Consider the following 22,791-nt stretch of genomic DNA (forward strand, 5'->3'; position numbering starts at 1 on the left):
TTCGATGTGAACGCCGTCGGAACTGCTACTAGGGTCTGGAAGTCAAGACCTGGGTGTGTTGTTCATCATATGTACGTATTTCATCAGCAGGAGGGTCACATCCTTTACCACAACGATGAACGACGTGGCGAAGCCAAACTTGAAAACGATGGTCCATATGACAGTGATTATCGGGAACAAATGATCTCTCGTCTCGCAGAGAAATGAAATTCGCTTGTAATAAAGCGAAACAAAAAAAAGGATAAATCTTGAAAGTCTATCGCGTAGGGTCCTAGATATCATTTTTGTCGCAACACGGTCATTTTCTGCATACGAGGGCCTACAATTTATTGCCGATTCCGAACGGCAGGCTTGTTTTTTATACGCGCTTTGTTAGGTTGATGCGCTAACCAATCGATGGGGGACTCCCTGCGGTAGCAATTTTTTCTGCGGTCATGTCTCAGTTTCTGTTGTACCCCTGTGTCAGGAAAGTATTCTGACAAGGGCGAACCGGGTATTGAACTCGTGACACCTCTAAGCATCTTTTGGTACTTTAGGCGAGTATCTTATCGACCTGGGCTACCCCGCCCAGATAAAAAATGTGGAACTCTTCACGATTTTGCATGTCATCCTTGCGCTTGAGCCATGCTAATCTTCTCTGTATCGTTCCAATTTCAGTATATGTACTGCCGAATCAAGTACGGTCCTAGATATCAGTCCCTCTTCCCATTAAGCAGAACTTTTCACCCAAGTGGATAAACAGGAAGTCCTATCATTACCGATGATTTTGATGAACCTGACCGAATCAATCAAGATTTTTGCTACACTGTTTTTCTCTCTTTTTCTTCTCTATTCGCCTTGAGAACTTGAGAAGTATTATATATTTAGGCCAAGTACATAGTCGGGATGGCGAGCAAGCAATAAATAGAGAGTACCGAGCAGAAACTCTCAATGTAACGATATACTGTACTCTACTAATGTAATAACATAGCTGAAACGGCTTTATCTTTCAAGAAATTTGCCAATGCCAGTGTGCTCATCCAGCACCTCCTAGAGATAGAAGGCCTCCGCAGTCTGCTTGTGACGTCAGTGTACTCCATTTTCCCTCAGAATATTCAGGGGGGAAAAATACAACGTTTTGAAGTTATTATTATTATTATTTTGAATGCTGATATCAAAAGACACGTTATAACTGCGCGATTATTTCCTGGTTTTATTCTATTTCTTAGTATATATAAATTACAAATAGATTATAAAAAATATTACATGCGCTGTGTGAGACACTAAAAACAATAGCGGATTATGGTCAGTTGCGGCCCCGGAAGAAGAGGAAAATATTGTCCCCCCCCCCCGTTAAATTAGAAAAAAGTGTACAGTTGGGGTATTTCCGAGGCCCCTTCATAAGTCGGGGGCCCAGGGCGCGCCAGCCGTTAAATCAGCCTCTGACTGAAATAACATCATAAAAGAGAAATCTCTCTCATTCTTATGCTGATGTCTTCTGCTATAAAGTAGCAGGACATCACACAACAGTTCAGTGACCACGCCCAGCTAGACAAAGGCGGTAAGCGCAACCTCAAAGAGGTGGAACAACCAATATGAAATTAGTAGGCCTGGTATGATGTCAAAATGAAAAAAAAACTGAACGAAATAACCGAATAGGACAGAAAATAATCGAAATTCCAATTCTTTGAAAATCCCTCTCTCTCAGCCAGTAACTAAAATCACTACTCACGATATCGCATGTATCTTTCTGAATTTTCACGACATTCAACCGGAATGTTTATATAATTTGCATTATATTATATTTGGCAATCAAGTTTTTGCAATTTCCTGCACATACACAATTAAAAACTATTTACTCATATCTCATTCAATAAGGAATTACCAAATTCTAAATTTCTATACATGGTATCTCATGTATAGTGCCAATTTCATAAAAATTGGTTTAAAACTACGCATGTCATAAACAGAAAAAAAAAAAAAAACATGCAATGAAAATTGCAATTTTTACTGAAAGCATTTATATTTTCGTGGATATATGTCTACTATTTTATGCACAAAAGTATTGCACAAAGATAATATCTTGTGAAAGTCACAATTTGATTCATTTGCAGTGTTTTATCTCATACAGGGTTGATCAAGAACGTTTTTTTTTTCTTATTTAATCCTTTGCCAGCTCCCTAAATGTACTCGGGACTAAATTTTCAATGGAAATCGTAAGTACATTCATAGGGTTCACGTGACCAAAATTTGAGAAAGACTTGCCCAATATTTCTCTAGAAATTGGACAAAAAATTTCGAAACTCCAATAAGGACACAAATTTTGTCAATATAGTGTATATATATATATATATCATGGTATAACAACTTCTAATTCAGACAATTTTCAATATCAATTTACTTACGAAACGAAAATTTCTGAACCAAGGAAACTAAGAAATTCTTCTGGATACGTCTAGCGAAAATTTCCCAAGAACTAAGAATCATTAACGTAACGTCTTCTTAACAAATACACGAGGAGCCATTTCCCTGCCGCATCCCGAGTTACGAAACTTTGCGCAGTAATTTACCTAGAATTTGCTTAGGAGGAATTTCGGAGGCCATTGCCAGAGGATTATTTTCCCGAGGTCGTCGTCGTCGTTGTTGTTTGTTGGGGAAAATAGATCGACGTTTGAGATGCGAGCGTCCGTTTTGAATCGTTGATGCGAAAATAAATTGCGGACCGTCAACGCGAGTAGGAAAATCTTGAGAAATTACTTTTTCTCTCCCCCGGACGCGTTTTCTCCGATACTGTAGTAATTGAGTAATGTGTTCAGAAGCAGATTTTTCGCCGTCGCGTCCACGGCAGCATTTCGAGATATATACGTGCAGTATCTCTTTCCATAAATCCCTTTAGAAAATTGGCTATTAGTACGAGTTGGAAATTTCGAAATATTCAAATAGAAGCAATAATACTTTAAATTACATGCATCATATTACATTACTTGATCATGTGTAGCTATTAGGGATGGCTATTCCACTTAGGTACCTAATTTCCGTGCGGGAGAAAAATCTAATGTGCGTTTGAATGTTGAATACTGTATGTGTCTCAACAGATAAGCCGGAATGTAATCCAATTTTTTGAATGATCTTCCACGACAAATCAGCTGTCTGAAGCAATATTTATAACAGTATTAAGTGATGTTATGAGCTTAGTAGCTATAATACCCGGCGCTGCCCGGGTTTTCTTTAGTGGGGCTTTTTGGATCACGTGATATCCCCCTCTTTCTTTGAGGGACATACAAACCGTGTCTAAGTTAACCAACATGGCGACTCATGAAAGAAACAAATCTAGATTTGAAGAAACGTAGAAATTAATATATATATTATATTATATATATATATTTTTTTTTCAATTAATTAATTTATTTTATTTTTTTAACTTGGAAGGAACCCTTACTTCATTATGCCCTATCGTCATTAAAATAAGAAACACGATCATTGTACAGTGGATCCTCCTATAATGGACGCTCCCGTTAATGGACACATACACTGACGGACACAATTGTGAGTTACATCGACAGGACTCGATGTATCTTACTAGATATGAACGGACACTCTTTGTTAGAGAACAAAATTTTTTGCCTCTGGGGTGTCCGTTATCGAGATGAAAAATACCGAAGTGTATATGAAAAAGTAAAGAAGCTACTAACATTACATTGTAATTTCTACCAGAAAAAAAAACCCCCGTTTGAATAAATTATTTCTACCTGTGCATAATCTGACAGAGCTTATCCCGAAGATTCACAAACCGTTAAAGAGTACATTTCGGAAAAAAGTGGAAATGTTCTCTTTTTGAAAACAAGCTCATAAGCTCCTCGTCTTATTCACTACAACGTTTCCTTAAGAGAAACTGTTTCCACGATTTATAATTAATTGCATGCATCATGCACATCAATGTGCAGCGTGTTTCTTGGAATGTTTTCGAAAGAAAGAAATATTCTACGGTATACAGCGATAGACGGCTTTTACGCAGCCCAACAACAAGGGAACGGGTATTTTTCTCGTTATTATATGCCGAGGTGAACTCGGAAAGGAAAGTCATTTGGTCTCCGCCGGGACTTGGAGCCAGGTCCTTTTGCTGAGCTGAGCAAAAAAAGCCGTCTATCTATCTCTCTGTCTCTACAGGCAAACCTGGAGGAAATTCAGGGAATCTACTGATGCCTCTACTTCAGTCCCTCATTCCACAGTGCGTGAAATAAGGAACGTAGGGCCTTGTCTCCAGTGGTGTATGTGAAAGCATGCAAGAGGACCTTGGTTCGAGTCCCGGTGGAGAACAGATGCCATTTGAACATGATGAACATGATCCATTCTACGGTATATTTTAACTTTTACGCTCAAGCTTTTTTGCAGCAGATTTGGACGACGTGGAGCTTAAATTAAGAAATCAGAAGGTTTTTAAGAACTGACTGTTGCGAAGATGAATTTTGAAAAGAGAAAATTCAAAGTCTTTTTTAAAATTATCACTTTTAAAAGAGGTAAGTTTAAAAAAGTGGAGCCAATATTTACACATAAAAAAAATGAAGGAAAAATGATGAAAACTAGTTTTTCTCAAAAAAAAAACTGCTCATACGAATACAGCCAATTTTTTAGGATATCGTAATGAGACCACAAGAGAGATTTATGAAACAAAAAGAAAAATAGTTCAATTTCCGAACACCAGGTGAAGCTTTTTTTTTATCGAATTTCACTTTTTGCCGTGGACCATATTGCGTATATAAATACCAAGATTTAATGGAAGTGTCTTCCAGAACGGGAGCTACATGGGTCTGAGCAGTGTCAGCAGCATACTGACGGGTGCTGCCTACATTGGTCTAAGCCACAGACTAAAGATATAACATTATATTATAAATAATATTAGATTATATTAGATCATATTAGATTATAATATTAGATATATTATTCTTACTCTGTGGTCTAAGCAGTGCCAGTATACTGAAACCACTCAGACCTACATAGCGCTCGATCTCGTACACGTATTTCATTGAAACTTGGTATATACGCTATATGGTCCATGGGAAAAAAAGTAAAATTTAAGAAAAGCGCCACGTTTTCACCTGCTGGTCAAAAACAAAACTTTTTTTTTTTTTGTAATTTCATAAATTTCTCTCTCACGGTCTGATTAAGATGTCCCAAAAATTTGGCGGTATTCGGATAAGCATTTTTCGATAAACAAAACTACTCAAAATACGGGAACTTTAATTATAATCATATAATATAAAATATTTAAATGAATTGATACTCATTACTTTTCTATCTGAAAATATTATTATAGTACACGCACACACGATAGAGGTGCAAGGAATGATCAATTTCGAATCTCAACTTTGAATCTAGGCCATCGATCGTATCCACCAAATATCAAATTCGTCTTATAACAAAAAAATATATATATATATAAAAGGAATTCGAGAGCTTTTCCAACTTTTCTACTTCAAAGAAATATTTATTCAATTTTTTTTTAACTTTTAAGTATATATGCTATTTATATATAAAAGTTGGAGTTTGTGTCCGAAAATATCTCCAAAGAAATATTCCCGATACGGATCGAAACGTCCTTTCAAAACAGCATCAAAATTCAACAGGCACAGCCGAATAAAAAGAAAATATCCCGAAAATGAGGAGAAAGAAAAATCTGGAGAATATCTCTTTGGCCTGGAAACGGGATTTTTCCTGGTTTTTAGATAGCTACGTATGTGTGTACATAAATATAATTTTTTTTTTCTTAGTTCCAATAGACGAATTTTCGGGCTGAAAATACACGTTATAAGTGAGTTATAACGGTTATAAATTCGAGTTTGTTTTTCTTCCGTTGAATTAAATTACAGTAAAAGTCCGTTGAAACGACTGCGGCTTATAGCGGGAATTCCGCTATAACGAGTGATTTTCGAATAGATAGTTTAAAGGTTCAAATGATTTGTAAGTGTGCCGACGGTGACTTCGCCCTTTAACTGGCGTGGTGGCCCCCCACGCACTGTTCTTTTTGCCACCCCCTTGAGAAAGAAATGCATCTGGACCATCTTATTTTCGGTAACTTCACAGCTAGTTATTTACACGTGCTTGACAAATTTATGAGGTTTTCTTACTTTGTCCTCCCTCTATAGCAGCGATTCCCCCCACGTGGGCGTGGAAAGTTCCAGGGGACGCGGTAGAAGCTATGGGTATAACATAGGGCCCTATGGGTTAGATTGAGTTGGGGGAAGGGGGAGACGATGGGACAAAAAGTTGGGAAACTATGCTCTATATCATAGTTTCCCAAACTTTTTATTCCATCGCCCCCTTCTCCAGAAATTTTATTTCGTCACCGCCCAACTCATGTGAACCCATAGGATCCTATGTTAAATCCATAACTTCTATCGTCCTCCTGGAACCTGGATTCGATCATCCACCAAGGGGGTGAAATTTGCTGCAATCCAATTTAGGGATACGAAACTGCAACGCAGTTCATTTATATCAGGGATTCCCAACGTGGGCGTTAACGCCCCTGGGAGAGCGATGGAATGTTCCGGGACGCGGTCGAAACTACGGGTGTAACATAGGATCCTATGGGCTTGATTGCTTTAGGGGGCGATAGGAGAAAAAAAATTTCTGAAGAAGGGAGTGATGGGACAAAAAAGGTTGGGAAACACTGATTTAAGTGATCTCGAAATGTGCCGGGGGACGCTTAAGCCCTTTGGGAATGTGTCGCGGGACATTTAAGTTACCTGGAACTGTACTGCGGGTGATTCAAGCGATATGAAATGCGCCGCGTCCCACTTAAGTGTTCTGTAAGTGTGCTGCAGGTGACTCCAATGATCAGTAAATATGCCGCGTTGCAGTCAAGTGGTCGGAAAAATTTGCATCACACAGGCCACTTACGCCGCGGGACACGTAAGTGATGTGGGAATATGTCATTGGTGAATGAAGTGATGTTGGAATATGTCATTGGTGAATGAAGTGATGTTGGAATATGTCATTGGTGAATGAAGTGATGTGGGAATATGTCAAATATGTCATGGGCTACTGAAGCGACGTTTGAATCACGCCATTTGCCATTCATTTTTAACCACTTAACAATCAATGACGCAATATCGCGTCAAAATGTCTGTGGGATAAATTATCGCTTCTCGGCCTTTCGGCTAAGATCAAAGTGTAGTGGGATAAATTAAAACAAGTTCTCTCTGTTTTTTTCCCTCTCTCCTCGTCATCGCGAAGCTTTGTTGTAACCCTATGGAAAGAAGTGGTTTTTTTTTTACCTCCGTTTCTTCCTTCACTCCTATTAGTGATTTTTCCCCACATGTGATGTGTGTCCTTCTACTATATACATGTAAAAGCGAAAGAGTAACAGGTAAGGTGACGGTGGAAAGAGAGAAATCTACTTCGTACGTACTCTTCTATCAACTTATCTATTACACTGTTTTTCTTTTATTTGTTTTTTTTTTCCTTCGTTTTCTTCTTTTTCTTCCTTCTACTTCACTGCTTTTATCACCGATTCGTCAAATATCGAGATCATCCGAATTTCTTGCCAATACCTTGTAAGCGAAGTTGGGGGGGGGGGGGGTTAAAGAAAACTACGTTTGAGGTCGCGTACCGCAGCAAACGTCTCCAAGGGCCATACTTGACGCGCCATGTGTGTATGATCTAAATGTCAACTTTGTCTCTTAACCTAGTAGCCAATGGCTCCCGTTTGCCGTTTAAACGATATATTTCTCTCGCGGCCTCCTTTGTCTTACTGAGACACCTCCCTGCAGAAACGCGAAACTTTTCAGTTATTGAATTGGATTTATGCAGAACTGAATTTATCGTGAAAAATTGACGAAACTAAAGTAAAATTGGTTCTTGACTGACTTTATTGCTAAGATCTTGATTTTGTTTAGTAATCCCTATTTAGAGATGGCGCTACAAACTCCGAAAAATGAAATGATAAGAATTAGTAATTATACATTAGTGAATAATTTTTTTGGTATAAATTAAAAAAAAAAAATTTAACATATATTATTATTCTATGAAATTTGTTTCAATTGATTAGTTCACTAGTTAATTTATTTTGTATATTATATGTATATAATCTATTTATGCTAGTTTCATTGAATTTACTCATGAGATATATCACGTTGGTAGTGATGCCAGCGGGGTTGTTTATCACACTCAGCCCAGATCCTTTCTATTTCTTACAGTGGAACGGATTGGCGAAAAACCCGCGCAACGTCAGTTCTGCATGAGTGGAATTTGAGGCATTTACGCACACCGTCTGTAAAATTATTACTTTTTTGGCTTAGTCGGAAGCATGATATTTGATAAAATAATGCATCCCCACATCATCCAGCAGGGCTCTAGTCTGGAATATTTGGTGTGGGGGGGAGGGGGCTCATCTGAAGTAAATATATATTGCGAAGAAACAAAAAAAAAATCTAAAAGAATCGTCTCGGCCCTTGGGTGAAAAATGAAGATTCGTTGCGTCGTGCGACATTGTACCAGAGAATGCAATGCAGTAAAAGCGCAAAGATCCATAGGAATGTGTGCTAAATGAACTGAATAGCGTACGACGACGAGCTTCAATAAAACTGTACCTTTGACTGGTTCAAAATGGGTACAGGACGAAAGCAAACACCATGATAGAGATCATTGTTATTTCAGTATTAATGACAGCATTAGATGACTTGCATTTCTCAGCTTGCTTTTAAATCATATTAGTTGAATATCTCTCTATAGCGGTCATTTTGGCCTCTACCGTCGTGCGTTCTAGGTAGAACTTCATTTTACCATTAAACTAAGAAACCTAGAACATTTATACAGGGTTATGCCGCTGTGGTGGTCGAGTGGTTATAGTGCGGACTCGTGATGCGAGGATCCGGGTTCGAACCCCACAGTGGTGGTCGGCTGAAGTTGGTTTTCTGTGGTTCCCAACTTCAAGGCGCAAATGCGAGCCGATCTCCCCGTTAAAAAGTCTCGCCACAGAGAGCAACAGTCCTACAACGGTAAATCATTCAACCATAACACTTCACTCATAGTTAGAAAAACTGGGGGCAGATGACAGCACTTCACATAACAAGCATTACACAGAGACAAAAAACTTTACGTCAGGTTGCACTACACGTACACGCACATTCCCGCATGTACCGATTCATTGGGGGTTCGTTGGGGGGTTCCGCGGGGGGGGGGGTGCATTTGGGATGTATAAGTAGTAGGTAGGGCCTCCAAAAAATGGCTCGGGGATCCATGATGTTCTTAAGTCAGCCACCTCGTTGGGCAATTTGCCTGTTGTGGCGTCGTATTTGTATTTGTATTTGTATTTGTTATATGGACACATGCCATCCGCAGCCGCTACAGAGTGTTTTTGCGTCACACGCTTTTAAAGCAATCCGAAGTATCTTTTACTCAGCAAGCATGAAGTCGCAATTCCGATAACATAAATACGTTAGGCGCCTCGCATATACTCACATTCCGACATGCAAACACCAAACATGGCCTCCCGCTCTGTCCCTTGCGGGATTTAACATTCCGACATGAACCGATTCGTTAGATATTCCGCAGGAAAATGTTTACGAGGGGCATATACGGTTTTAGTAGTGGTAACATGTAGCGGAATTTCTAACGAGCCGTTAGATGCTAGAATGGGAGTTCTGAGAGTATGTTTTGTCCCCTTTTTCGAGATTGCTTTAAAAGTATGACGTAACAACTCCCTGTAACGGCTCCGGATGGCGTTTGCGCACTTATGTCCATACAGTAGCGGTCAAAAGTCTTTCGAAAAATGCAATAATTTTTGTGCCGCCAACTCACTTGCATGCATGCACTGCCTTGAACTTGATAGACGTAAAGGGGAAGGAAGATAATTCTGATGTCTCCAAAAAATATAGTTTTTTGATCCAGTAGTAAGTCTTGCTAATTATAACAAATTAGAAGTGAGATAAATGCGCAAATACGTGCGTACGGCTAAACAACATGCTGATGTATGGTATTTTCATTTGTATTTGTGTGCATACTTCATTTTTGGTACTTAAATGACAATGGAAATTCTCTACTTGTTAATGCAAGATTCATTGAAAGACTGGTTATTTGTGGAGATGAGAAGATTACAAGGAGAAAAATCATCTCTGCCCCCACGGGGACTCGAAACAGAGTCTTGCCGGACGAGCGCTTCACAATCTAAGCTATGGAAGCAGATCGAATATTGTAACCTTGGAGCGTATATATATATATATATGTTGAAAGGCTCCGTACATGGACGGTGGCAGCAATCAACTAATAGCTCGTGAATGACATGGGCCACCAGATGGTCACATGCATATAGAAATGTCCTCTCCACTTGTTAATATAAGATTCATTGACAGACCGGTTATTTGTGATTACAATGAAGAAAATTCATTTCTGCCCCCACGGGGACTCGAACCCCGGTGTCGCGCTTACCGTAGCTTAGATGGTAGAGCACTAGTCCGGCAAGTGAGAGACCAGGATTCGAGTCCCCGTGGGACCAGAGATGAATTTGCTTTCTCGTAATCTTCATCGCCACAAATAACCAACCTCTCAATGGTTGGTCCTATATTGCGCATAAAAAATATTCCACGTGTTCCGGATAATTTTCCACGAGACTTCGAGGTTGCAAAACCAGAAGCGGTTCGACGGACAAACACAGATTTATTTACAGAACAGCAATTTACACGTATTTACAGGCTAATCAGAGAGCTAACAACTTTCTCGTAAAGTTTGAACACAACTGACTCTTCATCGAATCTCTCCATTCGAGTCTCTTTGAGCCTGTCTAGCCTGCCATCTTGTGAGCGCCACACTATTTATAACCCCGACAGAAACTTCGAGAAATAGAACATTCTACAAAATTTTATCTTACAGTTTCCTAGTCGGTGGCCCACCGTACGGAGGGGTTGAACCAATGTCTGGAGGGGCGGGACTTTCTGGAATGTTCTCACCAATAGCATCTTCCTCCGATGAACCGAAACCGGCATCAACGATTTCGATATTTCTGAGAGCCATCGAACAAATCGCGCAATCTATCGCCTACAGATCGTAACATTGCCCCTCTCTTAGGATTGTTCGTCCCGACAATTCAGTTCGGCGGGTTGTCACTGTGGTAAGAGGCCAGTCTTTTGAAGTGGACCACCTTGCACTTCGAGGATGGCGTCTTCTGGATCCGAGCTACGACGTCGTTCAGTCTCTTCAAGACTCTGTAGGATCCTTCCCAAAATGTCTGAAATTTCGGTCACAGTCCTTTCCGGCGCTTCGGGTTCCAGAGCCAGACGAGGTCAACTTCTTTGAAGTCATGAGACGTGGCCCTCGCATCGTAGCGGTTCTTCATCTTTTCGGAGCCGATTTTGATCCTGTGTCTGGCGATTCGATGCATGTCCTCGAGGTGGTCCTGGAGACCCTGGACGTGTTCTTCCGGTAGAAGAGCAGCATCTATCGGTCGCCGAAACATCAGATCACCTGGCTTGCGAAGGTCCTCTCTCATCAGCGATGACGAGTACCCGGTGTTCTTGTGGACACGGTCCTCGGCAACGGTCGCAGGATGTTCGGGGCGATTCCTTTGCGGGCGGCGCAATTCTTGCACCACTCGTGCACATCGGTCCTGGATTTGTCCCAACAGAACCGCTCACGGACCTTCTGGAGAGTCTTAATCACGCCGAAATGTCCACCGGTCGGGCTTTCGTGCAATTCTTTCAGCACTTCTTTCACGCGGCTCCTTGGCAGGACGAGTTGCCACCGGAACGTCTTTCCATCCTCCGACTCCCATCTGCGGTACAGCACGCCATCTCTTATCACCAGAGAGTCCCATAGCTCCCAGTATCTCTTGGTCGTCGGACTGAAACAGGCGACGTCTTGCCATGTTGGTTTACTCCCGGTGGATTCCTTCCACTCCATGATCGGTCGTATGTCGGGATCTTCTAGCTGGGCCGTCCTGGTGCTCTCGTCGCTCCAAGGATCGTCCCGTAAGACTTGAGATGTTATCCGTGTCACCACAGGGTTCGTCGGTCCGCACTTCTCTTCCGCCTTGATGCAACGACCACGGTTCTGTGTACCCGGTTCTCTCGTCAGGGCGTGGGCATTTCCATGCGCTTTTTCTTTACAAGGCTGGATCGCCCTCTTCATGCCATCTGACCCTCGTGAGAGCACAGTTCCGGTCCTGCCATTGGAGTTCTCTGCATCGGCGATGCACTCTTCACCCGCCTCTGGACTGTCCAACACTTTCCTTCGAGGCACTTCGTTACGATCACATCCGAGCAGGGCGATACGTTCCCTCGGCGTGTGCAACTGGTCATTCCTTATGTCCAAGGAAAATCCGTGTTTCCTCAAGAAGTCCCCTCCGATGATACATGGATCTCTTATGTTTGCCACGAAGACGGTGTGTTGGTAGGTGACCGTGGCGAACTTCAGTGAGACTGTCAATTTTCCTCTCACAGTCATTTTCTCGCCCGTGACTGTCTGCAGCGTCAACGATGGTGGTACATAGAGCAGTCGTTGCTGGAATTTCCGAGCCAGGTCCGTCCTGACGATGCTCACGTTGACTCCGGTGTCGATGACCATCCTACACGGCGGTAGTCCATCGATCTCGCCTCTCACGTGGACCCCGTGGTCTTCTCCGTGCATCTGTGAGACGTGGTACACTCGGCACGGCGCATCTTCCGTACCGGTAGCTGAGACTGAGCATACGCTCCGCAGGTAGCCGTTTTCGTGGCGTTCCCAGGTTCCCAACGCTTGTCTTTCTCGTTTTTCTCGGTCCCACGATCGTTTTTGGCACTCTCCAGATCTTTCAGCTCTCTAACGGCACCGATGGGGGTGGTGACATTTGTCACGGCTGCCTTCATGGCCTCTAACTTCATGGCTTCGATGCCTGATTTAATCTGGCCCATCAGAGACATCAGTTGGTTCAGCTGTTCTCGAATTTCGTCCATGTCCATTCTTCTCGTCTTCATGCAAGTCTTGAATTATCTCACTTCTGACACCAAATTGTTACGGATAATTTTTCACAAGACAAGTTTAAACACAACTGACTCTTCATCGAATCTCTCTATTCGAGTCTCTTTGAGCCTGTCTAGCCTGCCATCTTGTGAGTGCCGCACATTTATAACCCCGACAGAAACTTCGAGAAATAGAACATTCTACAAAATTCTATCTTACAGTTTCCTAGTCGACGGCGCCACCGTACGGAGGGGTGGGACTTTCTGGAATGTTCTCACGAATAGCATCTTCCTCCGATGAACCGAAACCGGCATCAACCGATTTCGATATTTCTGAGAGCCATCGAACAAATCGCGCCATCTATCGAATACAGATCCTTTACGACGTGACACACGCCACTTTTACCGATATTCCAGCGTGACCGTGAATATAGCTCAAAAGTTATTAGACATTGACATTAAAGGCAACGGGTGAAGCCAGAGCTATTACTTGAACACCATCAAGCATTTATAGACTGAGTTCAATAGACGAGTCAAAGCCAGGAATTATGTGAATTCGACGGGGTTTTTTTTTTTTTTTTTTCAATTGTGTGAAATAAGAATGAGAAAAAAATACCCACTGACCATGGGACAAACTTATTGGCTCCATGCCAAAGACATGACAAGTAGCATTAAAATGTCAAGTAGCATGAAAAGTAGCATTACAATGTCAAGTCGCATTACAAGTAGCATTACAATGTCAAGTAGCATGACAAGTAGCATTACAATGTCAAGTAGCATGACAAGTAGCATTACAATGTCAAGTAGCATTACAATGTCAAGTAGCATGAAAAGTAGCATTACAATGTCAAGTCGCATTACAAGTAGCATTACAATGTCAAGTAGCATTACAATGTCAAGTAGCATGACAAGTAGCGTTACAATGTCAAGTCGCATGACAAGTAGCATTTACAATGAGCTTTAGTCTCATTCTACTTTCTTATAATGTCCATGACATGATGAATTTGACTATTTATAAGCATTGAATTGATTTTTGACACACCATTAAAGTCACTAATTTTTTTTCTGATTTTACAAAGTGTAGAAAAGCAAGTATTTGTGGTCATAATAGTGGGTGATGAGACTCGGAGTTTGTGTTTCACGGGATAGATTTCATTAAAAAAAATTCAAATACGAAATTTGCAGGCAAATTTATTGTTCGAGGATGACGTCACTCTCCGTTGCTATCCATACAAAGGTTTTGAACAGCTGGCTGGTGCGAAGATAAATTTGAGTAAGAGAGAAAAATTCAACTGCCTTGCCGGAACGTAGGCTCGATTCGGAGAGGACGCGGGTTCGATTCGCAGCAAGGGCAGTTGAATTCTCTCCCCACATTCATCTTCGCACCAGCCAGATCTTCAGAACCTTCATAAATTTATTGTTGTCAAAAGACTTTGAGCGCTACTGCATGTGATTTTGGATTCCTAATTTGTCTTTTCAATCTGGCGATGTTTTTTTTTTGAAGCACCCTGTATATTCGGAATTTCAGAGCCTTAATAAGAGGAGAAAAAAAAATCATGAAATTTCAACAACCTGAGATAAATCATTTGGGCGTAATCGCTTGTCAAAGTACCTTTGCGGTCAAAATGACCGTTTCCGTAGTGTTAAATTGATTTCTGAGTAAACGCATAGTGTACAAAAGTGTTGCAAATTTAGTCGATCTTCGGACTTCAGGCTCATCAGCCTCTTCAGGTACGTGATGTTCTTTCCCTTCATTGTCGCCCGTGGCTGCCTTAGAACATTCCAGGAACACCGTCGGGGCATTAAACGTTACTGGAATTCCAATTAGCATTAGGATAAACTCAAATAACCCTGATGTCCCTGAGAAAAAGTAAATACTCTTTTCTTTTTCTTATCGTCAGTATTGATCCATGGATCAAACTCTCTGGGGTCTTGCAGAGGTATCCAAATGCATATTTCCTATAACGTCTGGAAGCACATATTGACTTCAATTATCCGAAACGATTGGTCACTTCGGATAATTAATTTTTCGGATAACCGATTGTATACGAACGACGAACGCTCCGTTTGGCACACAACTTTCCACGTTTCCACATTTTAAAACACACAATCCTATTTGGTTTCTTCTTATTTTGGCGTGGAATCTTCCTGATTGGGTCACAAATACCACATAGTGAATGGATGTGGGGGGGGGGGGCAGAGAAATCGCCAATTCTGTGCCTGATCAGTTCTTTTCCGCACAACGATGATACTGGCACGAGCAGGGAATTTTTTTCCCTGAATATCCTGAAGGAAAAGGGAGGAATACGTACTGACGTCACAAGCAGCGTGCGAAGGTCTTCTATCTCTAGGAGGTGCTGCGCTGATTCACATCCAACCAAAACATTTAATTTCTCATAAGCGTGGTCAACACCAACATGGCGATTTTTTCTTTTCCCCGACGAACAATCGCCGCTGTCAGTTCGAGAATTCCAACGAAGGACACATGCACAATTACACGAAAAAATTCAATTTATTACATGAATCAATTTAATACGTGGCAACATGTGTTAGACAATAGATATATGGCAGGGAATGAGAAAAACCACGAAAAAATTATCCCAAAAATTGAATCAATCAAATATGAGGTTGATTAACTTGGGTTTCGGGTTTAACCAAAATACCGATGATGCTCTCAGGGTTGAAAATTTTGGCGCGATAAAAAAGTCGCAACGTTTTGGCGCTGACCACGTTCATGGGAATTGAATCGTTTAATAAAAAGGCATTTATCGCTCTCTCTCTCCTCTAGAAGGAAAACAAAATTTCAAAGATCAAAATGTCCTTAACGCATTTGCATCATAAGTGCATATATGCGCGGAATTTTCCTGGCCATTAAATCACAAAAGCGCAGATATGCGCTTTTGCGCCTAGTGTTTTATGTATAAGAGAGCAAAGCCCTAGAGAGTATAGCCATAGCACGCATGCATGCAGTCATGGGCGGCGATGCGGGGACATTGCCCCCCCCCCCCCCAGCGTCAAAGGTGGAGTCGACTGATCTAATGTATATATGAATTGACATCTCATCATCGTTCCCCCAGCAATAATGACCGTGCCCCTCCCCCAACACTTCTAAGTCTATCTAACTATATACAATAAAAAAAATTTTGGTGATATGGGCCAATTTTCCACTTTTTCGAATGATGCAAATGGGTTAAGAATCACCGTCTAACTTTCCGAGAAAATACAGCAACGATACACTGAAGAGCCAGAAAAACTGGTCCACCTGCCTAATATCGTGTAGGGCCCCCGCGAGCAGCCCGCAGAAGTGCCGCAACACGACGTGGCATGGACTCGACTAATGTCTGAAGTAGTGCTGGAGGTAGTTGACGTCCCCAGCGCGACCCAACCCGCAAGGGTAAAAGGCTTATATCCCTGGAGGGACAGAGCCTGGGCCGTGACTGGTTTGTCGGAGGTAGTTGACACCATGAATCCTGCAGAGCTGTCCATAAATCCGTAGGAGTAAGAGGGGGTGGAGATCTCTTCTGAACAGCACGTTGCAAGACATCCCAGATATGTTCAATAATGTTCATGTCGGGAGATTTGGGTGGCCAGCGGAAGTGTTTAAAGTCAGAAGAGTGTTCCTGGAGTCACTTTGTAGCAATTCTGGACGTGTGGGGTGTCGCATTGTCCTGCTGAAATTGTCCAAGTCCATCGGAATGCACAATGGACATGAACGGGTGCAGGTGATCAGACAGGATGCTTACGTACCTGTCACCTGTCAGAGTCGTATCAAGACGTATCAGGGGTCCCATATCACGCCAACTGCACAAGCCCCATACCATCACAGAGCCTCCACCAGCTTGAACAGTCCCCTGGTGACATGTAGGGTCCATGGATTCATGAGGTTGTCTCCATACCCGTACACGTCCATCAGCTCGAAGCAATTGGAACCGAGACTCGTCAGACCAGGCAACGTGTTTCCAGTCCTCAACAGTCCAATGTCGGTGTTGTCGGGCCCAGGCGAGGCGTAAAGCTTTGTGTCGTGCAGTCATCAAGGGTACACGAGTGGGCCTTCGGCTCCGAAAGCCCATATCGACGATGTTTCGTTGAATGGTTTGCACGCTGACACTTGTTGATGGCCCAGCATTGAAATCTGCAGCAATTTGCGGAAGGGTTGCACGTCTGACACGTTTAATGATTCTCGCCAGTCCCGTTCTTGCATGATCTTTTTCCGGCCGTAGCGATGTCGTAGATTTAATTTTTTACCGGATTCCCGATATTCACGGTACACTCGTGAAATGGTCGTACGTGAAAATCCAAATTTCATCGCTACCTCGGAGATTCTATGTCCCATCTCTCGTGCGCCGACTATAACCGACGACCGCCGATTTTTTACAAAGTGCTTGTGCAGTTTAGTAGTAGTTGTTGTCCGTGTACGTTTTGTGTATCTGTTACGGTAAATGTGATAAATCCGGTTATTATACATAATCACCGGTTATTATGCATAACTGCAGAACATTTTGGTAAGTTTGATATATTTCCTTAAATTGATCACTTTTTAACCGGCGATCATGCATAACTACGCGACGCATACCCATGCGTCGCGTAGTTGGTAAACTTGATAAATTGTACTACATGATAATTCATACATGAATTGTATCATTACATCGGGGTACGATCGTAAAATTTGTTTACATTATATCGGGGCCCGACGATATTCATCACACGTACTAAACTCATTTGGAATTTTTTTTTCATATTTATAAAATTCATCAATTAATAACTAGGGTACCCCTAGGGTACGCTCTTATCTGTGTACATAATCACAGATAAGGGCGATAAATTTCAAGCATTTACCAAATTCACAAACGACACTTGGTTATTATACATAACTGCCGGAAAAAGTGATAATGTTTTCAGTATTTATCAAATTTACCAACGACGTTTGGGTATTATGCATATTAACCGGTAAAAGTGATACATTTATCAAACTCACCAAGACGATTTTTAAATATGCATAATAACCTATTTATCACATTCCCCGCAATATATCTATTCACTCATCATGCATAGACTATTTTAAGTATCCGTACCAACTTAGTAGCCATGGCAACCTAAAGCCAGGTATTTGTCACGCCTTATGAGATGCACCGTATGGTCATCGTTACTCTGATTGAATACTAGCGTCACATCTGAGATCTAGAATAAAGCTTCACAGAGAGAGAGGTTCCAAGAAAGATTAATTCTCATAAATAAATAATGAATAAGTATCCATGATCAGCTGGCGACTAAGAATCGATGAATCGAGGGGGGGGGGGCATCCCCACCACCACCACCACCACAAGCGGAAACATGATTTTCCGCCTGGCTTCCCGAAACGAGCCGTACATCTCGGTGGTGACACTGTCAGTTAACTTAAATGATAGATAGATTTTGCTTGTGTCCTACCAGGAGGACTCCGATCCCGTCCACCACCTTCGCGAAAAGGACACCAAACGTTCGGTAGAAACTTCTCGAAGAGTTACGCGGGATTAACTTTGATGGAGTGGATTAAGGCGGATGCGGGAGTCCCGGAGTAAATGATGTGGTCCGCTCTTCCGCCGAGGAGTTTTGAAGTCATTAATGAAAGGATCTCTCTTTCTCTCGCACTCATGTGATTCAGGCATTCATCATTCGTCGGACCTCGAGTTAGTTCGTAACGCGAGTTCACACACGAAACAATGCGATTGCGCAACGTACGTCGAAGTGTCTGGAAACTTTATTCGCGGAGTCTTAATAGGACTTAATAAGTCTGAATGAGTCCTCATGTGTTTTCTTGCTGAGGATTTTACAGGAAAGGAATTTTTCTTCGTGACGTCTTTCGACTTCTTACAGATTTTATGTGCACTTTTTTTATTATTATCCCGAGTCTTTAGTTTGCAGTTATTCTTACGTGTTACTGTTTTTATTGGAGCTTTAATTTGTCAGTTTGGTAATTACCGAGGGGTTTTTTGTTCTAATCTTCGTTCCTCGTGAATTCCACGCTCGAACGAATAAAATTACAGGTGGGGCTAAACTTTCCGATGAAGTGATTTACGTGAATAATCTGCTTTGTAGAGATAGAAGGGTTTTTCTCAGCACAATATATCAAAGAAAGACATATTTTCTGGATTTTGTATGCCGAGGTGAACTTGGAAAGAAAAGTCATCTCGTCTCCACCTAGGCTCGAACCCAGATCCCCTTACAAATAGTGCAAGCATGCTACCATCTACAACACTGGAGACACGAGCCTGCCCTTCGTTACCTCAAGCACTGTGGAGTGAGACGCTGTAATATCGCATTAATAGCCCCTGTGAACTTCAGCAAATGGCCTCCCAGGTGGGAAGGTAGAGAGAGATATATATATAGACGGTTTTTCCCCAGCACCTCCTCGAGACAGAAGGCCTCCGCACGCTACTCGTGTCATCGGCAAGTAGTTCATTTTCCCTCAGCATATTCAGGGAGAAAAAATCCCTGTTTGTGCCAGCATCATCGTTGTGCGGAAAAGAAATTATCGGGCTCAGAATTGGTGATTTCTATGTCCCACGTCCAATCACTATGCGGCATTTGTGAGCCACCCAGGAAGATTCTACGCCAAAATAAGAAGAAACGGAATAGGATGCTGTGTTTCAGAATGCGTCAAACTTGCTAGGTAGTCTGAATGACTTTATGGCAACCCGTGCGGAGGCCTTCTATCTCTAGAACGTGCTGGCGCTGAAGAGAATTCTTTTCGCACTATTTAATCGATCTATTACTAAACCATGCGTGCACCTTTGCGGAACTGATCACTGGTGAATTGGTACATGTTGTAATGTGTGTGTACATGTTGTGAGCCTAACGTGAAGTTTGCTTCCGTGTAATGCTTGTTATGTGTAGTGTGCTGCCATCTGCCAGAAATTTTTCTAACTATTAGCGAAGTTTGATGATTGAATAATTGTACCGTTGTAGGCCTGCCTGCCCTCTGTGGCGAGACTTTTTAACTAGGAGATCGGCTCGTATTTGCGCCTCGAAATTGGGAACCACTGATAACCAACTTCACCGCTATGACAGCGGTTGGGTTCGAACAGCACCTCCTAGAGATGAAAGGCCTCCGCACGGTTTGCCATAAACGTCATTCAGACTACCTAGCAAGTTTGCCACATTTTGAAATAGCATCCTATTTCGTTTCTTCTTATTTTGGCGTAGAATCTTCCTGATTGGCTCACAAATACCTCATACTGATTGGATGTGGGGGAATATAAATCGCCAATTCTGGGCGCGATCATTTCTATTCCGCACAACGATGATGCTGGCGCGAGCAGGGAATTTTTTCAACTTAATATCCTGAGGGAAAAGGGAGGAATACATACTGACGTCACAAGCAGCGTGCGCAGGTCTTCTATCTCTAGGAGGTGCTATTTCGAACCGGGGGTCCTCGCGATGCGAGTCTGTTACTATGACTACTCGAACACCACAGCGGTTATTTAACCGATCTGTAGACCAAGGGTGTCCATTATTTTCAGTTCGCGAAGATTTATTTTGACCAGTATGGGAGGAAGAGCATCAGCGTGGAAAATCGGGCCTACGTTACCAACTTGGACTATCAGAGCGAGTTTATAAATAGAAACATTAATTACCGTGGGACTTCACACTTTCCTCTAGACCAGGGGTGTCCAAACATTTGCATTTTAAGGGCCACATCGGAAGAAGGAAAACCTAATTTCGGGCAGCATTGGAAGAAAGAAAAACTGTTTAGGACCATTTTCAAGTGTTAGGACCCAAGGATGAAAAACCGTTTTGCAGCACATTGGAAGGAAGGCAAATAGTTTTTGGCAGCACTCGAAATGCAAATGATAGTCGAGTTAGTCTTTCTAAGGGCGTTGTTCACGGACAGGGTTTTAACTATAGGCACAATTTTCGGATAAGCACAAAATAGGGATTGGTTGAACTCAGGTTTTTGAAACTATAGCCAAAATTTTTGGCTATAGTTTTAAACTGGACAAGCAACGCGCTTCCATCTGCGATTGAGAAAAAATATCGTTATTTTCAATACGCCCATCGAAAAATACACGTACTCGACAGTAATGTTTTCAGGAATTTAGGGAAAGATTCACAGTAAAATTGAACGCGATCAATTAGGCAGATAAAATGTGGGATCATTTGAAAATACACAAATTCACTTTCTTCTGTATTTTACACTACATACATACATCAAGATAGATGACTTCATATGTTGCACACGTCAGAGACACGTTTTCGTGCTCCGGGGTTTGTTCTTTTTACTCAAGAAAAACGTGAGAAAAATTTTACATTCATGATATAAAATTCGGTAATCATATCTCTTAGTATTTCTTGGAATAAAATGGAAAAAAAAAATGAAAGAAATATATCACGAAAAGTTTCTTCGCCATGTTTTTCCTTGTTATGAAGTTTGGTTTCTTGTTTCATACAAATAATGTTTCATATACGAGACATTTTGGATGTGTGAGAGCTGTCAAAGGCTCTCCTTCGAAATATGGGGACATAAATCAAACTAACCGGAGTCGACGCCACTTTTTCTCTTTTCTAGCTCTCCCTATTCGTTGGTGCAGCCATAAATGTCGGGACACATTCAGCAAAAAGAAAAAAGACAAGGATTTTTTTCCATTTTTTTTTTTGTCTTTTTCTTATTTTTTGCGCGTGGGAATGAACACACGTTGAAGAACATCAAGGATTCTCGGTTACAGAATAGATTAAACTGAGAGAAATACCACATGGAATTTTTCTGTGTGTGAAACAGAATATCCTAAAAATATTTCACTTTTAAAAATAAATATTTTTTTTTTATTCGTGAATAACTATGATTAATATCCCCAAACAGTCAAATGCGCCTCACCAAGGAAGAATCGAGAACTTCTGGACTTTCGAAAATAAACAGCGAACTATTTTTTTAACCCTTTCACAGAACGTTATACAAATACAAATACAACGCCACAACAGGCAAAATGCCCAACGAGGTGGCTGAGAAAAAGATGCCCATAAAAATATGGATGTCATATATTTCCAAAAAAAATATAGCAACCCAATTAAAAATGAACAAAAATTATAATCAATATATGCACATGATAAAATATTATACAATGCCCATAAAGAATACTTATGGTTGTCTTATTCTAAGTATGGATAAAGCTTCTCGATTTACCCCAACATGTTTATCGTATTTCTTTTTAAACGTGTCAATTGTGTTACAATTTACTACCTCCGGGGGTAAGCTATTCCATTTATTAACAACCCTATTGGAGAAAAATTCCCTGCGACACCATAGCCTTGCATTGTCCCTCACCAATCGATACTGGTGTCCCCCTTGTGAAAGCAGTCGATTGGCGGTGTAGTAAAAGTTCATGGTCCCTCCTATCCATCCCATTGAAAATTTTGAACACTTCGATCATATCTCCTCGACACCTGCGTTCATCCAATGTAAACATATTCAAAAAAAGAAGTCTCTCTTCATAACTCAAGCCCTGTGCGCCAATAAGGACACGCGTAGCTCTTCTCTGCACCCCTTCAACCAAGTCTATGTCCCGCTGTAAGTATGGTCTCCAAAACCTTACAGCATACTCCAGTCCAGGACGAACTAAGCCTCGAAAAAGCGGAAGAATGACTTTAGGAGAACGCGAAGAGACCTTTTTGAAAATGAGACCAAGCATTCTATTCGTTTTTTTGATCACCGCTGAACAATGTTCAGAAAACATAAGCCGCTCGTCAATGAGAATTCCCAAATCGGAAATCCTAGTTGCATCCGGGATAAGACCGAGGTAAGACTTCCTAAAAACTCTTTATTTCAGAACAGACATTTTTTGAGAAGCTGATTTCTCAATTGAATACGTTTTCCAATCTCCCCTTTGCACCGGCAGAAAATCAAAAATAG

At 41.6% G+C, this 22,791-nt stretch overlaps 1 protein-coding gene and 1 non-coding gene across 3 annotated transcripts in view; both read right to left on the minus strand.

The window, feature by feature from the left end:
- LOC149083872 (sushi, von Willebrand factor type A, EGF and pentraxin domain-containing protein 1-like) overlaps window positions 1-22,791 on the minus strand; it is a 440,661-nt gene that overhangs the window by 192,981 nt on the left and 224,889 nt on the right. The window lies entirely within an intron of this gene.
- Window positions 575-681, minus strand: LOC149083873 (U6 spliceosomal RNA). The gene has a single exon (XR_016193154.1). It is a non-coding gene; the product is annotated as a U6 spliceosomal RNA (small nuclear RNA).

Source organism: Pholcus phalangioides, unplaced genomic scaffold, assembly GCF_987345545.1.
Source record: "Pholcus phalangioides strain wild (caught in Gottingen) unplaced genomic scaffold, Ppha-v1.0 ptg000008l_1, whole genome shotgun sequence".
In the NCBI taxonomy this organism is placed as follows: Eukaryota; Metazoa; Arthropoda; class Arachnida; order Araneae; family Pholcidae; genus Pholcus; species Pholcus phalangioides.